The sequence below is a fragment of the Zootermopsis nevadensis genome, unplaced genomic scaffold (assembly GCF_977971745.1).
Source record: "Zootermopsis nevadensis isolate Lab colony 2312 unplaced genomic scaffold, Znev_1.0 Znev_ptg000021l, whole genome shotgun sequence".
In the NCBI taxonomy this organism is placed as follows: Eukaryota; Metazoa; Arthropoda; class Insecta; order Blattodea; family Termopsidae; genus Zootermopsis; species Zootermopsis nevadensis.
Window position 1 is genome coordinate 9,816,105 of NW_028259153.1, and position 19,598 is coordinate 9,835,702.

General features: G+C 38.5%; 2 protein-coding genes across 10 annotated transcripts in view; one reads left to right on the forward strand and one right to left on the reverse strand.

The window, feature by feature from the left end:
* The window catches only part of LOC110837360 (BTB/POZ-zinc finger protein abrupt), a 273,544-nt gene that overhangs the window by 103,177 nt on the left and 150,769 nt on the right, over positions 1-19,598 (reverse strand). For 4 of the 6 annotated variants that reach the window (XM_022079384.2, XM_022079381.2, XM_087352441.1 and 1 more), the window contains exon 3: positions 7,899-8,063. The exons of the other annotated variants lie outside the window; for them this stretch is intronic. The gene's annotated coding sequence lies outside the window, so the exon portion shown is untranslated. The remainder of the gene's footprint in view (positions 1-7,898; positions 8,064-19,598) is intronic. 6 annotated transcript variants of the gene reach the window in all.
* Ca-beta (Calcium channel protein beta subunit) overlaps positions 1-19,598 on the forward strand; it is a 212,447-nt gene that overhangs the window by 44,651 nt on the left and 148,198 nt on the right. The window lies entirely within an intron of this gene.

The following is a 19,598-nucleotide window of genomic DNA, read 5'->3' on the forward strand; positions in this document are numbered from 1 at the left end:
CAAACATTCATTTTCTATCTCAAAACACGCGTTTACGTAACAAGACTCAAATGAAAAATATTGTTTAGGGAAATAATATCTCTCATTCTGAGAACTACAGAAAATCTATAAATACACTTCGTTGGCAAAATGATGAGTTGCTAAATGTTAAATTAGGTGACACATAATTACCACTGCGTTTTAAAGGATTAAAACAGCCCTCGGCAGCTTCCTTCCATTATTTACCATTCGAAATCACACTGCAATTCGAAATGATTATAATAAATTGAAAGCGAAGGAAGGAAGGAAGGAAGAGATAACCAAAAATGAAACAAAAGGAATATTTCCACAGATTTTAATTGTAAACATTTCAGTGTTTTGTCATATTCGGATGTAGTTTCTACACGCATTGAAGCAACATGTCTTACTATACCGTGATGCAACTCTAATTTAGCAAAGTGTGCCGAAACGCGTCTGTAAAGAACTACGTATACTGATTACAATTAAACACATCTCTTTGAAAAGCCAATATTAGCTCAGACGTTCAAAATCCCAACTTTTAATGTAATCCAAAGATTCATTAAAGTATTAACAACAGCCCGTCGACACTACATGAACTATATGAATTCATTCCACACCATTCATCCGACTTTTCTCAACTCCGATCTGTCTCTTCCTTCTAAGACAGGAACTTCAAGCAATATTTTCATATTTACCCGAGCAATGCTTAAACCTGTAGTCACTAAATCAAAACCTGTGTCGGACGATGTTTGACGTGTAAGGTGGTAGAAAGACGTCAGTGAGTAGAGCCACCTGAGGTTGAGCAGATGTTTTCAAAAATGAATTCATTCTATTAGGAGACGAATGGGGACCATCAGTCTTTTTAGGGGTGGTACAGCCATGAGAAACACGTGCCTAGTTTAATTCCTAGACCTATCTTACGCTCCACTAAATTATTAAACGGAACTTATCAATTCTTCGCAGCAGGAAGGGAGGTTGTGCAGGAAGGAATCAGCCCTCAGCCCTAAGTATCTGGCATTTTCAGAGAAGAAAAAGAAACCTGTTGCCTCTTTTTTTTAAGTCAACCTGTCCTTGAAATAATGGACGCATTGAAACACGCGGTTCGTGAGGGCTTTATGTTGGTGGGAAGAAGGGGGAAACTGTTTGCGGTGGAACAGAGAGAGAGACCTAAGACCGGTGCAGGCAAGAAATGTTTTTGAAGCAATGGTTTTGGGGGAGGCGCGGGGACAGAGACGAAGACTGACTTAACGGCCTCTGCATTGCCTTTTGCCCAAAAATTCATCAGAATCTGAGGCTCACCAGATGGAAGGAAAAGATGTATAGTCAGGTTCAGCTAAAGCTGAAGGCGAAATAGGCACGAACAGCAGAAATAAATTAGCGATGAGTGACGTCAATACTTTGAAAATATATAATTTATAAAGACAAGTAACTTGGTGATCTCCACAGCAAGGGGATAACTGTGATGCATTTTAAATTGGGACGGCCGCATAAGAAGCATGCAGTACCAACTTCGCGCCGGAGAACCAAAACATTCTTATTAAATTTGGAGCGAGGTAAAGAACACACTAAAACAATTGAAACTCCCTTTTCGTGATTAAATTTCCGACCTTCAAGTCCACAATCAGTCATTAAGTAATAAAAATAAAAATGTAATTTCTGCATTCATATGAAGCAACAGATTTTCTTGTGAGATAGGTTCTCAAGGCGGTGATGTCTTGTGTTGTTTGTTGTTCAGGGTTGCGACGCCGTGTGGACTCGTAGGCAGATAGCCCTACTAACGTTTCGGAAAACAGTCACCATCTTCAGCCGCAACATCAAATTTTCTTGCCCAGAATGTTTCCAGACCAGATTACAACCTTTACTTGAAAATGGACGGCAGATAGGCCGAAAAGTCTGCGGCAAACATAAGCCAATTTGCAAAGAAAGTGGTCGTCATACTAAGAGATCGTTAGCATTAACTATTCGGCATAAATTAGGTTTCTTTTTAAATTTACGCCTTTTTCAGGAATGTAATACCAAATTTAGGCCCTGTCACGGTTTTCAATTTATAGGCTATCATGCCCAAAGTCATGTACCTTCTAGTTTTACTGTTTTTACTGAGATGTACTTAGCTGACAATGAATTCTTAACATTCACATAAATTGCAAGTGTTCGAAAATAACTGCTGAGGCAAATACTTGGAAATAGCAGGGGTGAAGTAGCTAAATTTAAAATTTAAATTTTAAATTTAGATCTTATTATACATCTCCTGGAAATGTTTGAGAACGCTTCCACGTCCGTGGCAAATTTCACATAATGTTGTGTACGGCCAAGTTTTGTTGTTTAATTCCAGGCAAGAAAACCTGCAGCTGTAAAAATGTGTAACGAAGTGAGGAAGAGAGAAAGAGAGAGTGAAACTGGGGGTTGGTGGTTGAGTTAAACAGCGTTGTCTAATTGGAGGGTTGCTTCCACGTTCCATGAGGCACTTGTCCTAATGAGACGACAAAAATTAGAAAGGAAGTGAGTTTGTTTCGGTACAAGGATGAATAAGGAATGTGTGGCAACAGTGGGCGTAGGGTAGCGGAGGGAGAGTGGATACACATGGAAGTCGATTATCCTTACCCCCCGAAACCCTTCAAAGCTGCGTTTTTCTTTGTGCAGAAAACCACGGGGATACTAAACCGCAAGCTGGCAGATACACACCGGGTCAGGGGGCGGGGGATGTCATCATCGTGTAGAAGAGGAAACTTACCGCTGACAATAGAAACAAATCCGCAAACTAATCTCCGTACATATACCTTAAGAAGTAAGACCATCTATCGGTGGTTCAGAAACAAGTATTCGTAGTCAATGGCCCACAGCTGCACCCAGAGGCTACCGCCGCGTCCCGCGACCCGCCAGTACTTGTATCCTGTGGACAACCAACGGCTCTTCTAACATTGATAAAGCCGCCAGGGTGTGAAGTTAACCACTCAAGAAGATTTCTGTCTTCTGGGTTGCTGCACTGTGTAGTCTGGTAGGTGTTTACCAATTGAATCGCCCTGATGACGGAGGCAGTATGACCTCTGAAACGTTGGTAAACATCGACCAGACTACACAGTGCAAGAACCCAGAAGACAGAAATCTTCATACTCATCGCCCTGATGACAGAGGCAGTATGACCTCTGAAACGTTGGTTAACATCGACCAGACTACACAGCGCAAGAACCCAGAAGACAGAAATCCTCATACTCATCGCCCTGATGACAGAGGCAGTATGACCTCTGAAACGTTGGTTAACATCGACCAGACTACACGGCTCAACAACCCAGAAGACAGAACTCTTCATACTCACCGCTGTGAAAACCTCAAATCAAACATTAACCACTCATCTCTATCTAGCGCTAATGTTATGAATACGTACTCCTATTTCTTCACTAGAATGTCCAACTTCATAGCGTCATTCGTAGTCTGCTTCATTTTAAGCCCCACTCTAAAGTGTTAAATGGACTTAAGTTTATTTAATTTCATATAAAGCCTTTCTGTCGTCGTATTACCACACGCAAACTTCATTAAAGTGAATGAACTACGTCGACCATGGTCTTCCGGGATGTTATGTCGCGTAGACTTGTAGATGATTACCAATGTTTCTGAGGAACGTATTGCTTCTGTATTCAGTTGAAGCTGAAGCTGGTACTTCAGAAAAGCGGTCTGTTTTGTAATGACGTGTTGTCTTGTAGGCGGTTACCAGCCTGCAAGATCACACGAAGTCATAACCAAGGAGACCGCTATTGACATCTTCACGGGTTTACGAACATCAAATCTCTTGCATTGAGTAAGGCAGTAACTTAGGACGGATACGAGGTAAGAGCAGTGCTTACGAAAATGAATTCCCCTTTACAGATCCCACATGAATCTTCAATAATGAATTAAAATGCAGCACCCATTGGTTAAAGATGAAAGCGCCGTGCTCTTGTGTAAGAAAATTAGTTAACAAGTAATAACACCGATATAATAAGGACAAAGAAAGAATGCTTAGGGGTGTGTTTTAATATTCACATGCGTGCTGCCAGCGATAATGCTCTCGTCTCAATAATCCGGACCAAACTGACACTTGCATGCAATCCCATCATGCACATGTACAGTACATCCACTGTAATTATAAATTTAAGGAAAGACGAACCTGCTGGGTGATCTGGCCGCATGACATGCAAACCCGATGGCTACGGCAGGCCACAATACCCAACAAATTGCCCGTCTTATTATCTCCACTTTCATCAAAAGCAATGCTGCTTTTTTGATAGGCTGATGTATTTTGGGAAGCGTCCACAAAGAAAAAGCAGAAATAATAGAAAATGAAAGTAAAAAGAAAAATAAATAAATAATGGAATGGAAGAAGAAAAATAGAACAGCGCCCAGCGCCTGTTGGCATGTCTGTCCGCCTGTCCACATGAGAGAAATGTTCCATTGGGCGGATTTGACAAAATATGATGACCCACCACAGCCTAATATTCATATTTTATTTTGAGCCCGATGACTGTCTTCTGGGTTGTTGCGTCATGTAGTCTACTATAAGTTTACCAACGTTTCAGTGGTGAGTGCTGCCTCTGTCATCTGGGCTTGTCGCCCTGACAGCCACCTTAGAACCTCAAAACTCACTCAGAAAACCTGTCTGTCGGGCCCCCTCTTTGAGTTAGCCTCACTTGTCAGACCAGGTTCAGATCCATGTTGTGGATAGCTCAACTAGGAGGCCTAACAGATAGGTCCCCGTCCATCTTTCGAAATTCTGTAATTTTATAATTTAGATGATGGACAGAGTCCAAAAGAGCACTTTAACACGTCTCAATGCATTATAACGGTCTTTATAATTGATATTATCCAACAAACTCTATAAGGGCAATCAAATAAAGAAAAATACGAACATGTAACAAGATAAAAATTTATACAATATTTTATTCTTAAAACCTGAAGAAAACCGACCATTTGGGATATCTGAAAGATAATATAAAAAATTTCAAAAGGCAGTGTGACGTGATTGGTTACATGAGGTCCAGGACAGGATCGAGTGGGGGGGCTTTTGTTAACACGGTAATGAACCTTTGTGTTACATAAAAGGAAAGAAATTTCTAGTTTATCGAATGTTATTAGCTCATCAAGAATTGTGCTGTACAGATCTAATTATAATTCAGTCACACCATCACATTCATACAACCATTGTTTATTAAACTACTACATTTTTGCGGCATTGCACTATCTTACCAAAGCATGTACTTTTTGAACAACATGTTTCGGCTACTATGCAGCTATCATGAGGTCCACTTTTATATTATTTTGTTCACGTTGGCGCACATTATCTTAATGTTGGCAAATTCTAATATTGCTGAATTTTAAAGCGAATAAAACACTAATAACATCTTCATAGATTATTTACATGTGTCGTCCTTATATTCAGTTATGATTTCACGTTGTACTTACCTTTGTTACGTTTTCATTACATCCTTTTTTTTTTTATCGACTCTGTGTTTTGATCTGTTGCTCCGCGAAATTATTTTGATGTTTCGTAAATGTTACAAACGTGAAACATGTACTGCACAAGACACGTCAGGGTACGGCACGACAAGCATTAAAAAACCTGAGTCGTGCATTTATGTGTGGATATGTAACAACTAACACAGTTTTACAGGTAAACCAAAATCTTGCAATTATTTAAATCAACCAATCGCCAAACTGCACTAATGATGTTTATGCAACAGTTCTTCTTAGTTAATTGGCAGACAGGCTTTTGGACTGAACTTCCACAGGTACCTCACCCTTCCCCCCCCCCCCCCCGAACTTCCAAATCAATTACAGAGTTCACATGCTTAAATATTTTTATCGCTATCGGGAGCAATCAGTTGCCGTGTGTTCCAAGGCATACTCATTACTTCGTGTTCTTGGTGCTTATTAAGTGTCTGTTCCCAAACCGGGTAGTTTAATGTAGAGGAAAGCAATTATTTTCACTCGAGAAACAGATGGGCCTTTATCAGGGCGACCGCATGGAATAATACTTTATGTTTAAAAAATTAAGACACCTAGGCATGTCAGTTATTCACGCTGACTGATAGATATAACACAACACAAACAAATAACATTTAATTCGAATACGATACCCCTAAATTCTGATATTGCCATGGAATCAGGGTACAGAGTAAACCAAATCTGGAATGGTCCTATTCAAACTTCTCATACATTCTTTTATGTACTGTAAATTAATATAATGAGTACTTTTTTGTGTTCCAAACACATGTTTTCTAACAGGCTTCTCCACCGAAATTATGTATGTATTTATTGTGTTATCCATCCTAGAACCACTACAGACTTAATCTTTTATCCTAACAATATTAAATAATCTAATAAACGTCACTTACTTTCGCGTCATGCAATGTAGTAAGCTACTTCGTTCTTGTACGATATTTGAGATTAACGAAGGTGAAAATATTAACTGTGGTTTTGTAACCACTTACAAGACTACACGCTGTCACAACCCAGAATACCCCAATCGATACTTCATTCTCTTTAAGCCCAGCTAAGTTCCTTAATACTTTGTCTTAAAACACTCATTTTCCGAAGAAAGAGACACCATGTCCCACCGGTACAAAACAAGAGTCAATATTAATTAAACTAACTCCACGGAACCGAGCCATTCTTAAAAAGATGATGGTCGTTCAACTAGTCAAAAAATTACCCCTCTTTTACATTCTCTATCCTGAACCAAATTATTCCGGTTCAAATCCTCATACACTATTCTCCTAAGATCCATTTTTGCATATTATCCTCCCATCTACGCTTAGTTCTTTCGAGTGATTTCTGCCCTTCAGGTTTCCCAACCAAAACTTTAAACACATTTCTCCTATTTACATACTCACTACATGCCCTGCCAATTCCACCCTCCTTCGTTTCATCATCCCGATAACTTTGTGTGAAGAGTATAAATTACGGAACTTATATAGGAACATTATTAATGATTTATGATATGTAGTGATTCGGAAAGCGGACTTGGATATCGTAAGAACGTCTAGAATTTATTCTCCGAATCAAATAAATTTCATTTTTGTTAATGCTTTTACCAGAAACTTAATTTTTTCCAAATGATTCGTTACATACAGATTTTCTACAGACAGTCTAATTTATCTTCAAAAGCCACCTCACTGTACTAACAGCTTATCGCAACCCTACGGCATATTTTTATAGTAAGTTGGACACTAGACAACTTGATACGAAGAAGCTTAGCTATCTTTTAAGGCTTAAACTTTCAATCTTACGGTTGAAATGGCACCAATAGAAACAGCAAAGACGTGGTGTTATATAAACTGTGAATAGGATCCACTGAGAAAGGGAGAGAGACGAACAAAGATCACGTTACTCTAGCGGACAAACAAAAAATACGTTTGAAAGCCAGGTGCAATATTTTAAAACCAATAATAATCGAAGCCACTATAAATATACCTAACTGTGAATAAAATAACAACATAATGTGAATACGATATTGAAGACATACATGTTAATCCTGGTGATCTTGTAAGTACAGGTTTTGAGATGATGTCATAACTTATTGCATATAAACTACAGATTATAGGAGAAAAAACAGAAATTTAAAATTAAATTACCAATATTGTGTAACTTTTGTGTGACGTTACCTTCAAGGCTTTTAATAATGTGTAAATTCAAAGGCAAAAACTATATAATATTCTCTTTAATGTCTATCCATGTTTGAATAACAGCAAACTAGATCTTTGTAGTTTCTTCAGCCTTTTCAGTGAGTAACAATTATGGAAGTAAGATGGAGCCAAGTCTGGGATGTGTGGCCCAAAATTATTATACAAATATAGTTAATTTCTGCAGTCGTTCGCGTGCGCTCGTGCGACAACTCGCATTGTTGTGTTTCAGAAAAATCTACTTACATGTCAGGAAGAATTCTTCGAAATGGGACGTTTTCTGCAGTCAGAAACTAGATCACTGCATGCTGTTTATTCCACACTGAAATCTCCTCCTCGCACTTCGCCATTTTCATGGCTGTAATTCAGAGACCTCTGGTGACAGAACTGTGAGACTTCACACGGAAGTCCCTGAAAGTCAAACGACGAGTCAGTTAAGTTCACGCTGCTAGGAGGGTTTGTGTCTTGGGGGGGCATTACTTTTCATCATTGCTTTACTTTTACTGAAAACAAAGAAGATAAATCCGTATTGACCTGCTTCAAGGCACTGTTTTAGAATTTGCCTAAAGACTGAAAAACAGCATAAAATTGTTTAGTCAGTCCTCGAATTACGTGCGTCCTTGCTTCATATTCGGAAGATGTCGTTTCATAAGCAACCGGCCGGCTCTTCTGACCCATGAATTGTATGGTTTTTGACAGTCTCTCCCAACAGATTCTTGAATAATGACTTAAAATAGATCACGATCATTTTCATCTACATCTTTTCCGATAAATAATTTATTGCCACATCCTATTCTACCTATGAAAAGAAGTAGTTAAAAATAAACCAAGGATTGGGTTCAACTGGCCTAGAAGGGTACCAGTGTCGGGCTCTGAACAAGGTTATAAAGCTTCTAGTTCCATCAAAGATGAGGAGTCAAGGCTATCTGAGCGACTATCAGCTTCTCCGTAGAGCTAATTAAGGTACAATAACTTCCAGAAGAAGAAGGAATTCTCTTCATTTCCACTTGCAGATCAGATACGGATCTTATGTAACATCCTGTCTAAGGCTCTTTCCTCTGAGGCAGAGAGAAGGAAGGAACATCGACCAGACTACACAGCGCAATAACCCAGGAACAGCTGTTTTCTCATCTTGCTCTAGCGCCAAGATAAGACATGCGTGGAGCTTTGGTCCACTCATCATAACTTCATTTGGTAATGTACTTGAAGAGGCAACTTTACCTTTTATCTTTAACACCAAGTGGCAAAGCACATCTTCAGAAGATAGTCGCTCAGCTAATCAAAACATTACACCATCCGAGGATTCATTAAAGTTCACTTGTCCGTATCCTAAGCCAGATAATTTAAAAGATTTCTGTCTTCTGGGTTGTTGCGCTGTGTAGTCTGGTCGATGTTTACCAACGTTTCAGAGGTCATACTGCCTCCGTCATCAGGGCGATGATCATCATTATATTGTTATTAAATTATTGAATAAAATGAAACCAAATCATAACCTATTTTAAGAAGTGTTTTCAAGGTAGGTAAAAATATTCAATAATTTTGCCTTTAGGCCAACTAGTCAGTTTCGTTACTTTATAATCTTATTTAACGAAGCATTATCAAGTGGATAGGTTACGTAGCGTAAACTGACAGGTAAATTATGAGTTGTTAACAAGAAGATATTGTCCTGCTTCAAAATTTTCCCTGGAAAAACTGAGGATACAGCCTCTGGGCTGAGATTTGAAAAAGAATCCTCATGGACAGGAAGTAAAAAGTGTTGGCCTCTAAACTGCGACGACCATGCCGACAGCATTGAAAGATTTGTAAGCTGTTACAGCGCTGAACGCCCTACAAGTTTGTCAGACTCCCGGTCTCTTCGAAGTTTTATGTAGATATTTGTTTCTCTGAAGCTGACAAGTTAACATTTGTGTGTGCTAGTGTGTGAATACAGTCACGAGAAATGTATCTCAGGCTTAGAGCTTGGAATTAATAAAAGTAGGCGTTTGTGATATTCCCCACCCATATGATGGACCATGGACAGTCACCTCTTTATAAGCGGCACTTAGTACACACTTGAGTTTGACACGCCTGGTGGAAGAGGGTGGGCATCTGCAGTGGCGGAAGGAAAAATTCCTGTCCTTACCGGGAAACGAACACCGGCCGTTGAGTTGGCAGGTAAACATTAAACATTTAAAATATGTCGCCAAACTCCAGATTCAAATATCTTGCTATGTGATTCCTGTTTCCTAAAATAACGATGAATTTTTATCAGACAGAAAGCTGATGCAACGTCACTATAATCCGCAACAAAATAAGTGGAATTTTACGACACACAAGACAGGGTACGTAACGTGTTTCCGAGACTTGATCGAAGAACTATTATATGAACATGGAAAACACATTTGAGAGATACAGATCAAGTAGTGACTCAGGGTTGTTCACAACACGAGAGTAATTTAAAAATGTGTGTTGGTCGTTTTTAGAAAAACTTGTTCGGACATAAAACGGCAGTTTTCCGTTTCTGTCCTATTCTTAAGGCTAGCATTTAAGTTGAGTGGACGTTTTTAAGCCGGATCCGGATACATTAAGATAGTAACCACAGTAAAACTACACAGCCGATTTCGATTAAATTTGGTATTGGAGGGTCTTCATGGACAATTTCCCTTTAATGATTACATGTCAATTATAATTCTTACGTTGTACATGAATTCTGCTTGCCCACCGTATTGAAAAAAGTCCTGAAGAAGGCAATAGAAGCTCAGTCATTCCAAGCCTTTATATGAAACGAGAAAGTTCATTATCATATGCATAAGTTTAGACTCTAATTCCTATCGCGAGCCAGCTGAATCTAATCCGCACATTCTACTGCTTTATTCAATTTTAGCTTTCCATCTCCGTCCAGGTGTTGCCATTTATCTTTTCCTTTCAGGTTTTCCGACTACAATTTTGTACAATGTCTCATCTATCACAACAGGATGGATGCCCCACCCACTCATAAGTTCCTTCTTGATTTTGTGACAACAAAATAATAACAATAATGTGTTATTGAAAATTATGAAATTTAAAAAAGTTAAGTTACACAATAAGATTTCAGTACCGAAATTAAAGTGAATGCAGAAAAATCAAGTCTCATTGGAACTTTATCCAGTGTCTAAGATTGCTTCTGCCAAAATTCGAAGAAAAAAATATTGCTTCGTCTTCCTTGCTGACTGTTAAATCGGCTAATGCACGATACGAATTCCATCCCATACTTTATCTAAAGTGAACACAGTGTGAAAATGCACAAATCTATTACGTCACTTCATGGTCACGTTTATATGATCCCAGAATTGTCATTTAGCTACACTCGAATGAATTTCTATAACTCCTTTATACAAAAGACTTTTTTCACTATGCCGGTACCTTTCTCTCAAGAACAGGAAGGAGTGGGAAAAAATGTTATGTTGCAGTAATATAAGTAGAAGAAAGAATCATAAAAAAGGATAAAGAACATATTCTGCACCCTCCAAACTTTCAACTTGTTAAACTTGCTAGAGGAAGCTGTGCACAGTGGCGGAATCTGTTGGGCTCCAAAGTTAATTAAGAAGCAAGTTCTGTGTATCACCCCACAACTAAACATTCGTTACTATTAATTAAACATACGTTGAAAAAAACAAGTCGTGTATTTATAATGTGTAATTCTTTGCATAAAAGCTTGCGGGATTGAAAAAATGTCAATACACATGCAAACCTGGACGTAAAATAATTCTCTCCAGATACAGAATGGTGCCTTGATACAGACCCCAGACTTCTCCATTCAAGTCAGAAGCTACTAGCCATTTACGCTCATTTCCTCAAAGCCACAGTCGACGTCATTTAACTCCTGTACTTGAAACGAGTAATTAAATAATGTAAGGAAAAACACATTCCCAAGCTAACACAAGATCGCGTCCTTTCACATGCAAAAAACGCTATCAGCGTTCAGGTCTATGCAAATGAGTAAATACTTTGTTTCAGACTAATCTGGGCACGTCTATTTCGATTTGATAGAAAGCTGCAGGACATAGCGAGAACATTTCAAAAACTATTAAATAGGTACAAATTATTTGCTTGAATGAACTTATTTTTTACACTCACACAAAAAATAATGGTTCTAGAATGGACTAGCATGTTCGTGGATTAATTTTTTTATTATTATTTAGACTTTTTTAACACGGTAAATAACCTCCTGGTTCCATAATAGGCCGAACATTTCTTGACTAGCTTTCTAACAAGAACACAACTCCACGAATTTTGTTGTTGTTGTTGTTACTATATTCGTGGTTTCAATACTATCATTGTAGTTCGAGTGCGAACATTACAAATTAAATTAAAAAAATAGCCTATTTATGTCTTCCTGATGACAAATTTCTTTGTCGGTCGGTATTTGCTCAATTCTACACCCTATACTAATTAGAATTTTCTACCTACCTAACTAACTCCGTGGGGCAAAACCATTTTTGATAAGCTAACAGTCGCTCAGCTAATCAAAAAACCCAATGCCCTTTATGAAAATCCAAAGTTCATTGTTCACGGCAGTCTTTCGCCGATACCCATTCAAAGCCAGATTAATCCAGTCCTCGTAAAGCCCTTTCCTTTACAATTTGTAGTAATATTATCCTCCTATATATCCTTAGGTTTTCCAAGTGATATTTTCTCGACAGTTTTCCAGATTCATATATTTTGTTTTACATTTTCATCTCTTCCACGCTATGCAAGATCTGAGTGCAAATAATTCAAACTGATACGAGCACCGAATTTATACAAATCAGATAGAATTTTCACATTGTATATTTCCACTCGTTGCCTCATGAATCCAGACGAAGGAAACACAAATCAAATCAAAGTTTTCGAAGCAGCCCATTTACTGCAGTTTATATTTGAACCCAATTTCGTTAAACCAACCAGTTTTATAGAGTAGTTGTTACAACTCCTGTTTCATATTCGTGAAGTCCGAAGTTCGTATCTCCCTGAGACATCTACGTTTGTCCCTTGTCTTTGCAGAGGACCTTGGTTTAAAATACAACACCAACGCTTCCAACAACATCCTTTCCAATTCATCATTTACAATCATCCTCTCATTCGATGCTATAAAAACTATGCAGTTGAATAAGTATCGTTAAATAAAGCTTCATTTGGTTCCGCCACTGAAGCCCCCCCCCCCCCCCCCCTCCAAGGGATTTGAAGCTGTGGCTGTTCTACCATGCACGGAAACAAGCGGACTGGTAATTTGACCATTTTAACCGACGAACCTGCTACCTTTCTTACTGAACTATGGCACCATGTTGGCAGGAAGGGATTTTTACGACTTTTGCAGTGGAATGTCTGAGAGAGAGAGAGTGAGAGATAGAGGGGGGGAAGGAGGGAGAGAGAGAGTCATAAGCTGAGCAACTGCATGATCCAGCCCCTAAGTTTAGTGTGTGTGTGGGGGAGGGGGCATACCTACAATAGTCATCATATGAAGTGCAACACATCCTTTCATGTCTCCAATTATCTCAAAGTTATGTTCAGTTCATCAAAGCGGAACGACGCAGGAGGTTAAGGCTTTGAACACGCCCGAACTTCCGGTGACAGAGCGCTTTAAGAAAATGGCTGCTGCTGAAATAAGTTTATCTCGACTCAGGCGCGAGAATACACACGCAAAGTTAATTTGGTGATAAATGTATCAAGTACAAGGGCTGGCTGCAACTGATTCTTATTGAACCTTACGAAGTTCTGTGTATCTATAAGATTTCGTCGAACACTTCCTTCACACGAACTGGACACTCTGAATTTCGTTTTGGTCCGTTTCTTGATTCAAAAGTATTTCCATCTATTGCTAGATCTTCGAGTAGATCGATGGATGCATAGGACTGCAGTAGAAGTTTTATAAATCCTGTCTTCTTGAATTCTGTCTCAACTTTAACTTATAGTTTTAACAGCGTTCATAGTTTGTAGCCTACAGTGTCTTATTTCAAACTAAGTTACTTCTGGTAAGAGCACGTGTTAATTCCATGTTCTTCCTGTGCCATTCTTTATGCCAACATATGTTTCACTACCAACAACCAACGTGCTTTAGGTATCATATCCTGTAAGTGAAGTATAAATAAGTTTTAAATTTACCAACGTGCTTAATTGAAGACGTACTGGAAGATGTAGGTAGGCTCCACGCATTCTCAATCCCTGCAGTAGATGGGGAGGGAGTAGTCAGCTTCACGCTATTGCCACTTTATCAAAGGGAACGAGGCTCTCTTCCCTACCCCTCAGTACCCATAAATAAAAGTTTAATCCATCCCGAAGCCCCTTCCGGGAATCTACCATTGGTCATGAAGTCAATCAACCGGTCATTATACTGAGTTAGCCCGAGCAATATTTTGTACCCTTGGTATTATATCACCAGAAGTTTGGTTCCAAAATTCCTTGCCATTTCTATTTTTACTGTCTTAGAAGTTCATGGGTATTCATTCGTCTAGAAATAAGTCCACGTTTAAATTAATTATTAATTGAACAAATTAAATTGAAAACTTGTTGAATAATCTTGTCTGGTATTCTCAGAGCACTTTTTTGTTTCTGACATATCTGATTCTACCCTCAAATTTACGCAAGTATATGGGCAAGTCCAACCAACCAAATACTATTTCTCGATCATCTTGCATACCAAGTCCAAACTTAAAGCTATCATAATTTCCAACAAACTCGTAACTACTGAGTAATTATCAAATAAAACGACCGAAATGTTAAATTACGTTTTTATTTCTCCTAAGCGTCCAATATGCCCGACTAGTATCACTCTTCTTGATTTATCACTGCAACAACAATTCTGAATGCAAATTACATAATTAAGTTCGTTAAACACAAACGCAATTAATGCGAATATTGATATAAAATTAAACTTACTTATATGTGGACTACACTGCCACGGTGGTCTAGCGGTCAGAACACTAGCCTTGTAAGCCTGGGGTCCCGGGTTCAATTCCCGGTGGTGCTCAAATTTATAACTTGTGTTGGGCAAGGCAGTGGTCTAGGCATCACGGAGTTTTCCTCCGGGGGCTTCCCCGGTTTCTCCTTGGCATCCCAACAATTACTCCACTCACACACAGAAGAAGGCAATGGCAAACCACTTCTGATCATCTCTGCCAAGAATGTATATTATATGTATGAGCAGGTCCCTGACAACCTGAAGAAGTTGGAAGGATCCTGTTCATAATATATGGACCTGTCGTCAGACAGAACACTACAAATAAAAAAAAAAAATATGTGGGCTAATGAAGAAAAATTTGAACCGAGAAAAGATTGAAGTTTCATTTATTACAAGATCCTTATTATATAGTTTACGAAAGATTATTACTCCTATTTGAATAAAAGAATGGAATGAGCTAGGTCGGGGAAAAAATATAATTTTCGCTACCGAACCGAATACCTCAGCTGTAAATCTTTTAACTTTAATCTGAGGGGTATTTATTTCGAATCTCAGATGAGAACCTTCTATATCATGTTGAAGATAAGGGATTAAGGTTAAGAATCGTGAAACAAAATTCTACTTAGATGAAGTGCTCAAAATGTCCTCCACCAGCTATGCAGCTACCTGCACGACGCATCAGAGATTTCTCATAACCGTGGTGTCTCAGTGCGAGTGCATTGAAGCTCAGCTTTTACTCACTACCAGACAATATTCTGCGACTCCAGCTCTGCGGAGTGCACGTCCAATCCACCTATGCGGAAACAGGTATCATTCCATTCGCGTGCCTGGCGACTGAAATGCGCGGCGTGCCTCGTCATGCATAAACATAAAATAAGGGCACGCGTGGCTAATGAAACGCCATCCACATGTTGCGGCAATTCTGTTTGCATTAACTTAAATAGGCAGCACGCGTGACACGAGCTGTGGAAACTGCACGTATCACTCACGCTGCCTACGTGCCGCGTGTCTAGTATCTCGTCAAATGGGGCACAGTTTGTTCGGCAACGAAATGGTTCTTCGCAAAACTGAAAAGGACGTTCGAACTCCAAGTGTTACAACACACCATACTCATTGTTGAAACACGTCATTCAACAACCAAAGAATTAATCGGTCGATTCGGAGTCATACTGACTGTTACTGCAGAAACGTGTTAGGGTGCTGTTCTTTCAACCAAACACGAACGCATGGAAGATGAAGAAATAAAGGGAGATATTGAAAGACAAATAAATATAAAAAGGAACAGAAAGAAGTAAACAGAGAAGGAAAAACACAGGATGAAAACGAGGCGAAAATGAAAGAAGCAGAAAAGTACAATTTCTTCTACAGCCGACTCGTCAATTTACGTCATCCCAGTCGTGGACTGCGGCCCACACGCAGTGAACTAAAGGTACGGGTAGACCTAGGTGTTTCTGAGAAAGCCTATTGGTGTTATCCCTCGCTACGTCTTCGTTTCTTACTGGAGGGGAAGATCCCTGGTTAGAAGAGGCAATGAAGAAAGAAATCACGTCTGTTTTGCATGTTGTTAATTTCTGGGTTTGATCGCGCTGCTGATGGCACACTGCTGCTATCTTGTGTTTCTCTTCTCGCATTTCACATGGTCTGCTGACAGACTTAAAACATGCCGAAGAATGGATTAAGAGTCGTGAAGTAAACTAATGATTCTTTAAGGACTTTTGACATTATAGCCTTTCAGTATTATGTTATAAAAAATCTTATAAACACGAGGCTTCCGTTCTTAGCTCTACTATCTTATTCAGGCGATTGGTTATAATTTTTCTAAAAAGTTTTTATTTAGATGTTAGTGACACGGATGGGATCGAACACGAGACATTTTTAATATGGAACTAATATAGAATCATTAGACTACTTTTTTACTCATGCGGTTACATACTATCGTGCATTATAGATTACATAGATGTTAGCACACTGGTCTAGTATTCTAGCGCCCCTAGTTTGATCCCAACCACCGTCACTAATTTGAAAATAAGAGACAAAAAAGGTCTGTCAACAGGCCTATAATGATAATGAATCACAATAAGACCGGTGTAGACAACGCCCTAAACGTAGTATAAGCCTGTATAAACATAGGCCTACTTAAGACAGCGAATATGTTCATCATAAGATTTCGTTAAGTGCGATAAACAAGTCATGAAATTTCTAGGATCTACAGAACCGAGTGGTTAGCAATGCTAGATTGAACCTTATAACATGTCATTCATTTAATCTCTTCACAAACTTTGTCAGGTAAAATCCATTCACGCAGAGTGGATTAATATTAATAGTAACAGCAATGATATTTTTATCTTCGAGTAGAATAGGCCTAATACCAAAAACGGATTAAAAAGCGAAAGACCGGGTTCCACCCGGTGCCACTTACATTGCGGTTTGTAAAGAATACAGAAGGGTTGTTGTTGTCGTCATGTTGTTGGCCCTGCGTCCAGGGTATCGATCTGCAATGCGGTTTTCTGACGTCAGAACACTCGAGGGAAACATTTCTCGGTGAACATCATACTTTTATTGCATTTGCTTCGTTTTTAAAAACAAAATCATCTCGGACGGCAAGCTTCCCTCTCAAGAACTTGTGAAACTTGCATGATATAAAATTAAATAGTTTAAAAGCCAAAACCACACAAATAATTTTTAGATTATTATTGTCAGTTACATGTAAAGTTTTATTTGCAGCGAAATAACTGACTGTTATCATAACACAACTTTCCAAAAAAAATTATTACTAACTAGCACTTATTTACAATTAACTGCAATAAAATTGTAAATAAATAGTGTTAAATGTGGTTCGATAGTCGTGTTATAGTTACACGCTGCTACGATGTAATGGGTATAAAAATTTATTGTTAAACCTCAGTAGAATGATGGAAAAAAATTAAAATTTAGAAATATTCTACCAAAAGACGAAAGTGTATGAGAAGGCCATGGGCTTGATGTATGTGGCTAAGGATAGGGAACAGTGGCGGTCTCTCGTGAACACATTAATGAACCTTGGGTTTCTATAAAATAATTTATTTCTTGATCAGCTGTACAAATGTCAGCTTCCCAAGAAGTTACTTAGGAAGGACTATAAGTAATTTGTGTCTCATATACAGAGAACCGTAAGATAATGAAAATGTCATTTTATAGATAGTGAGAGTGCAGTTTGGAGGAAAAATTTAAAATGTAAGAAGTGGTTAAATTTGAAAATTATTAATAGCAGCTTTCTTCTTAAGGATATTGGAAATTTAAAATCAAGGGACGAATGGAATAATCATATATCGATAAAAACGTTATGGTTAAAATATAAATGGTGGTGAGAATGGATAGACAAATGAAAATAATATAGTAAAGTTGTATCAATGCAATGTGAAAATGATCTTGTACCCCGAAGATGGAGACTATACATTTATCTAAAACGCTTAAAACAACCACAATTGTCATCAAGACTAGGTTGATAAAATTAATGAGAATAATCCCAGCTGAGAATTTTCGTCAGATTTTCTTCAGTGCCTTCTGGAAAATTCTGTGACTATCGGTCTACCTTAAAGTACATCAGGACAGTTTCCTTTTACATCATTCATAATCCAGTCATTATATAAGTCGAGATTCGAAGCCGAGAACCTGTCTTCGAATACAGTAAGAAACGGAAATGAGAAACAAAATAAGAAAGGGGTGGAAAATACCAACCTCACATTTATAATATTTATTAAAAATAAGACTGTGTGTATAACATAATTACGGTAGGTGTAGAGGAAAATGCTACTTTCGATGTAGATCAAGTTCGTTTACGTCTATTTTTTAATTTCTGGTTTTAATTAGTTTAATAAGCTAATAGCCACGTGTGAGCAGTGTAGTTAAGTAAACTATAAACCCATTAACTAATGGCGAAACAAATCCTTTTTGTTGCGTGAAGCACTGCAATGATCACAATCCGAATGCAAGAAGCTTTTTCACTTAAAATTATGCAACCCGCGCACATTAACAATTTAATTCATATGCAGTATTACAGGGATGCATTCCATTCTTAAAACAAGTCTCGCTGTAGGCTGTTGTCAAATTCGACAAGCCAAGCCGAACCCAAATTCCAGAAACCAAACGCTTTGAATTGTTTTAGATTTAACATTCAAGGTAATCGAGATATAAATTTGTGTGCCTGCAGTTCTGTTCTTATGTTTGCCTTACTCCCCCCCCTCCCCATAACACAACAAAATATAGAAAGCATGTGTGTGCAGGTACAGAACTTGAGAAGACTTATTGGCGTACAATGACCACAAATAACAGCAATTTATGTGTCGACATCTAAACACAGAACTAAACAAGCGTTGTATAAGGATCAAATATACATCTATCGCCCAACTGAAGCATTGTGAGATTTTAGCTTCATTGCATAGCTTCTATTTTGTAGTGAACAGGTCAAAACCATAGTATCAGGAGGGAAATCGTATATTGATAGTGCCTGAGGAAAGGTTAGCAAGGAGAATATCCCGGGGCTTATAGTTTTCCAACCCCCCCCCCCCCTTAAATACATTACAAACTGACTATTGTAGGCCTTTTTATTTCAGGTTACCTTGTCTAAACTGTACTCAATGTAATAACATTACAAAATTTTAAAGAATTGGCTTTGTTTTGTGTTTACGGAGCTCCATACAAAGAGTGGTTTAGCAGTCCGCATTTGTACTTCCCCGGTTCATATGTCATTCCGGAAGCCTGTCTATCCCTAACAGATTCCTCGTGGACTTCCATCAGACCCTCCAGACAAATATGTAGCGGGAGGCCACTTCGCGTATAATTCATGGCTCGAAAACTATCCTGCAATTATACGCTACACGATCTTTGTAGTTGATAAACAGTCACTGTTCAGCCAAGAATCATAAATCAAACAATCCATCAATCATCTACATACCTGATTGTCAACTGAAAGATATTTCCTTTACTTCAAACATAGCGGCAGTAACTGGCAGTTCATTATAAACATCACTCTAAGGCAGATCTTCCGTTTGCTACCCAGATTCGAAGCGGGG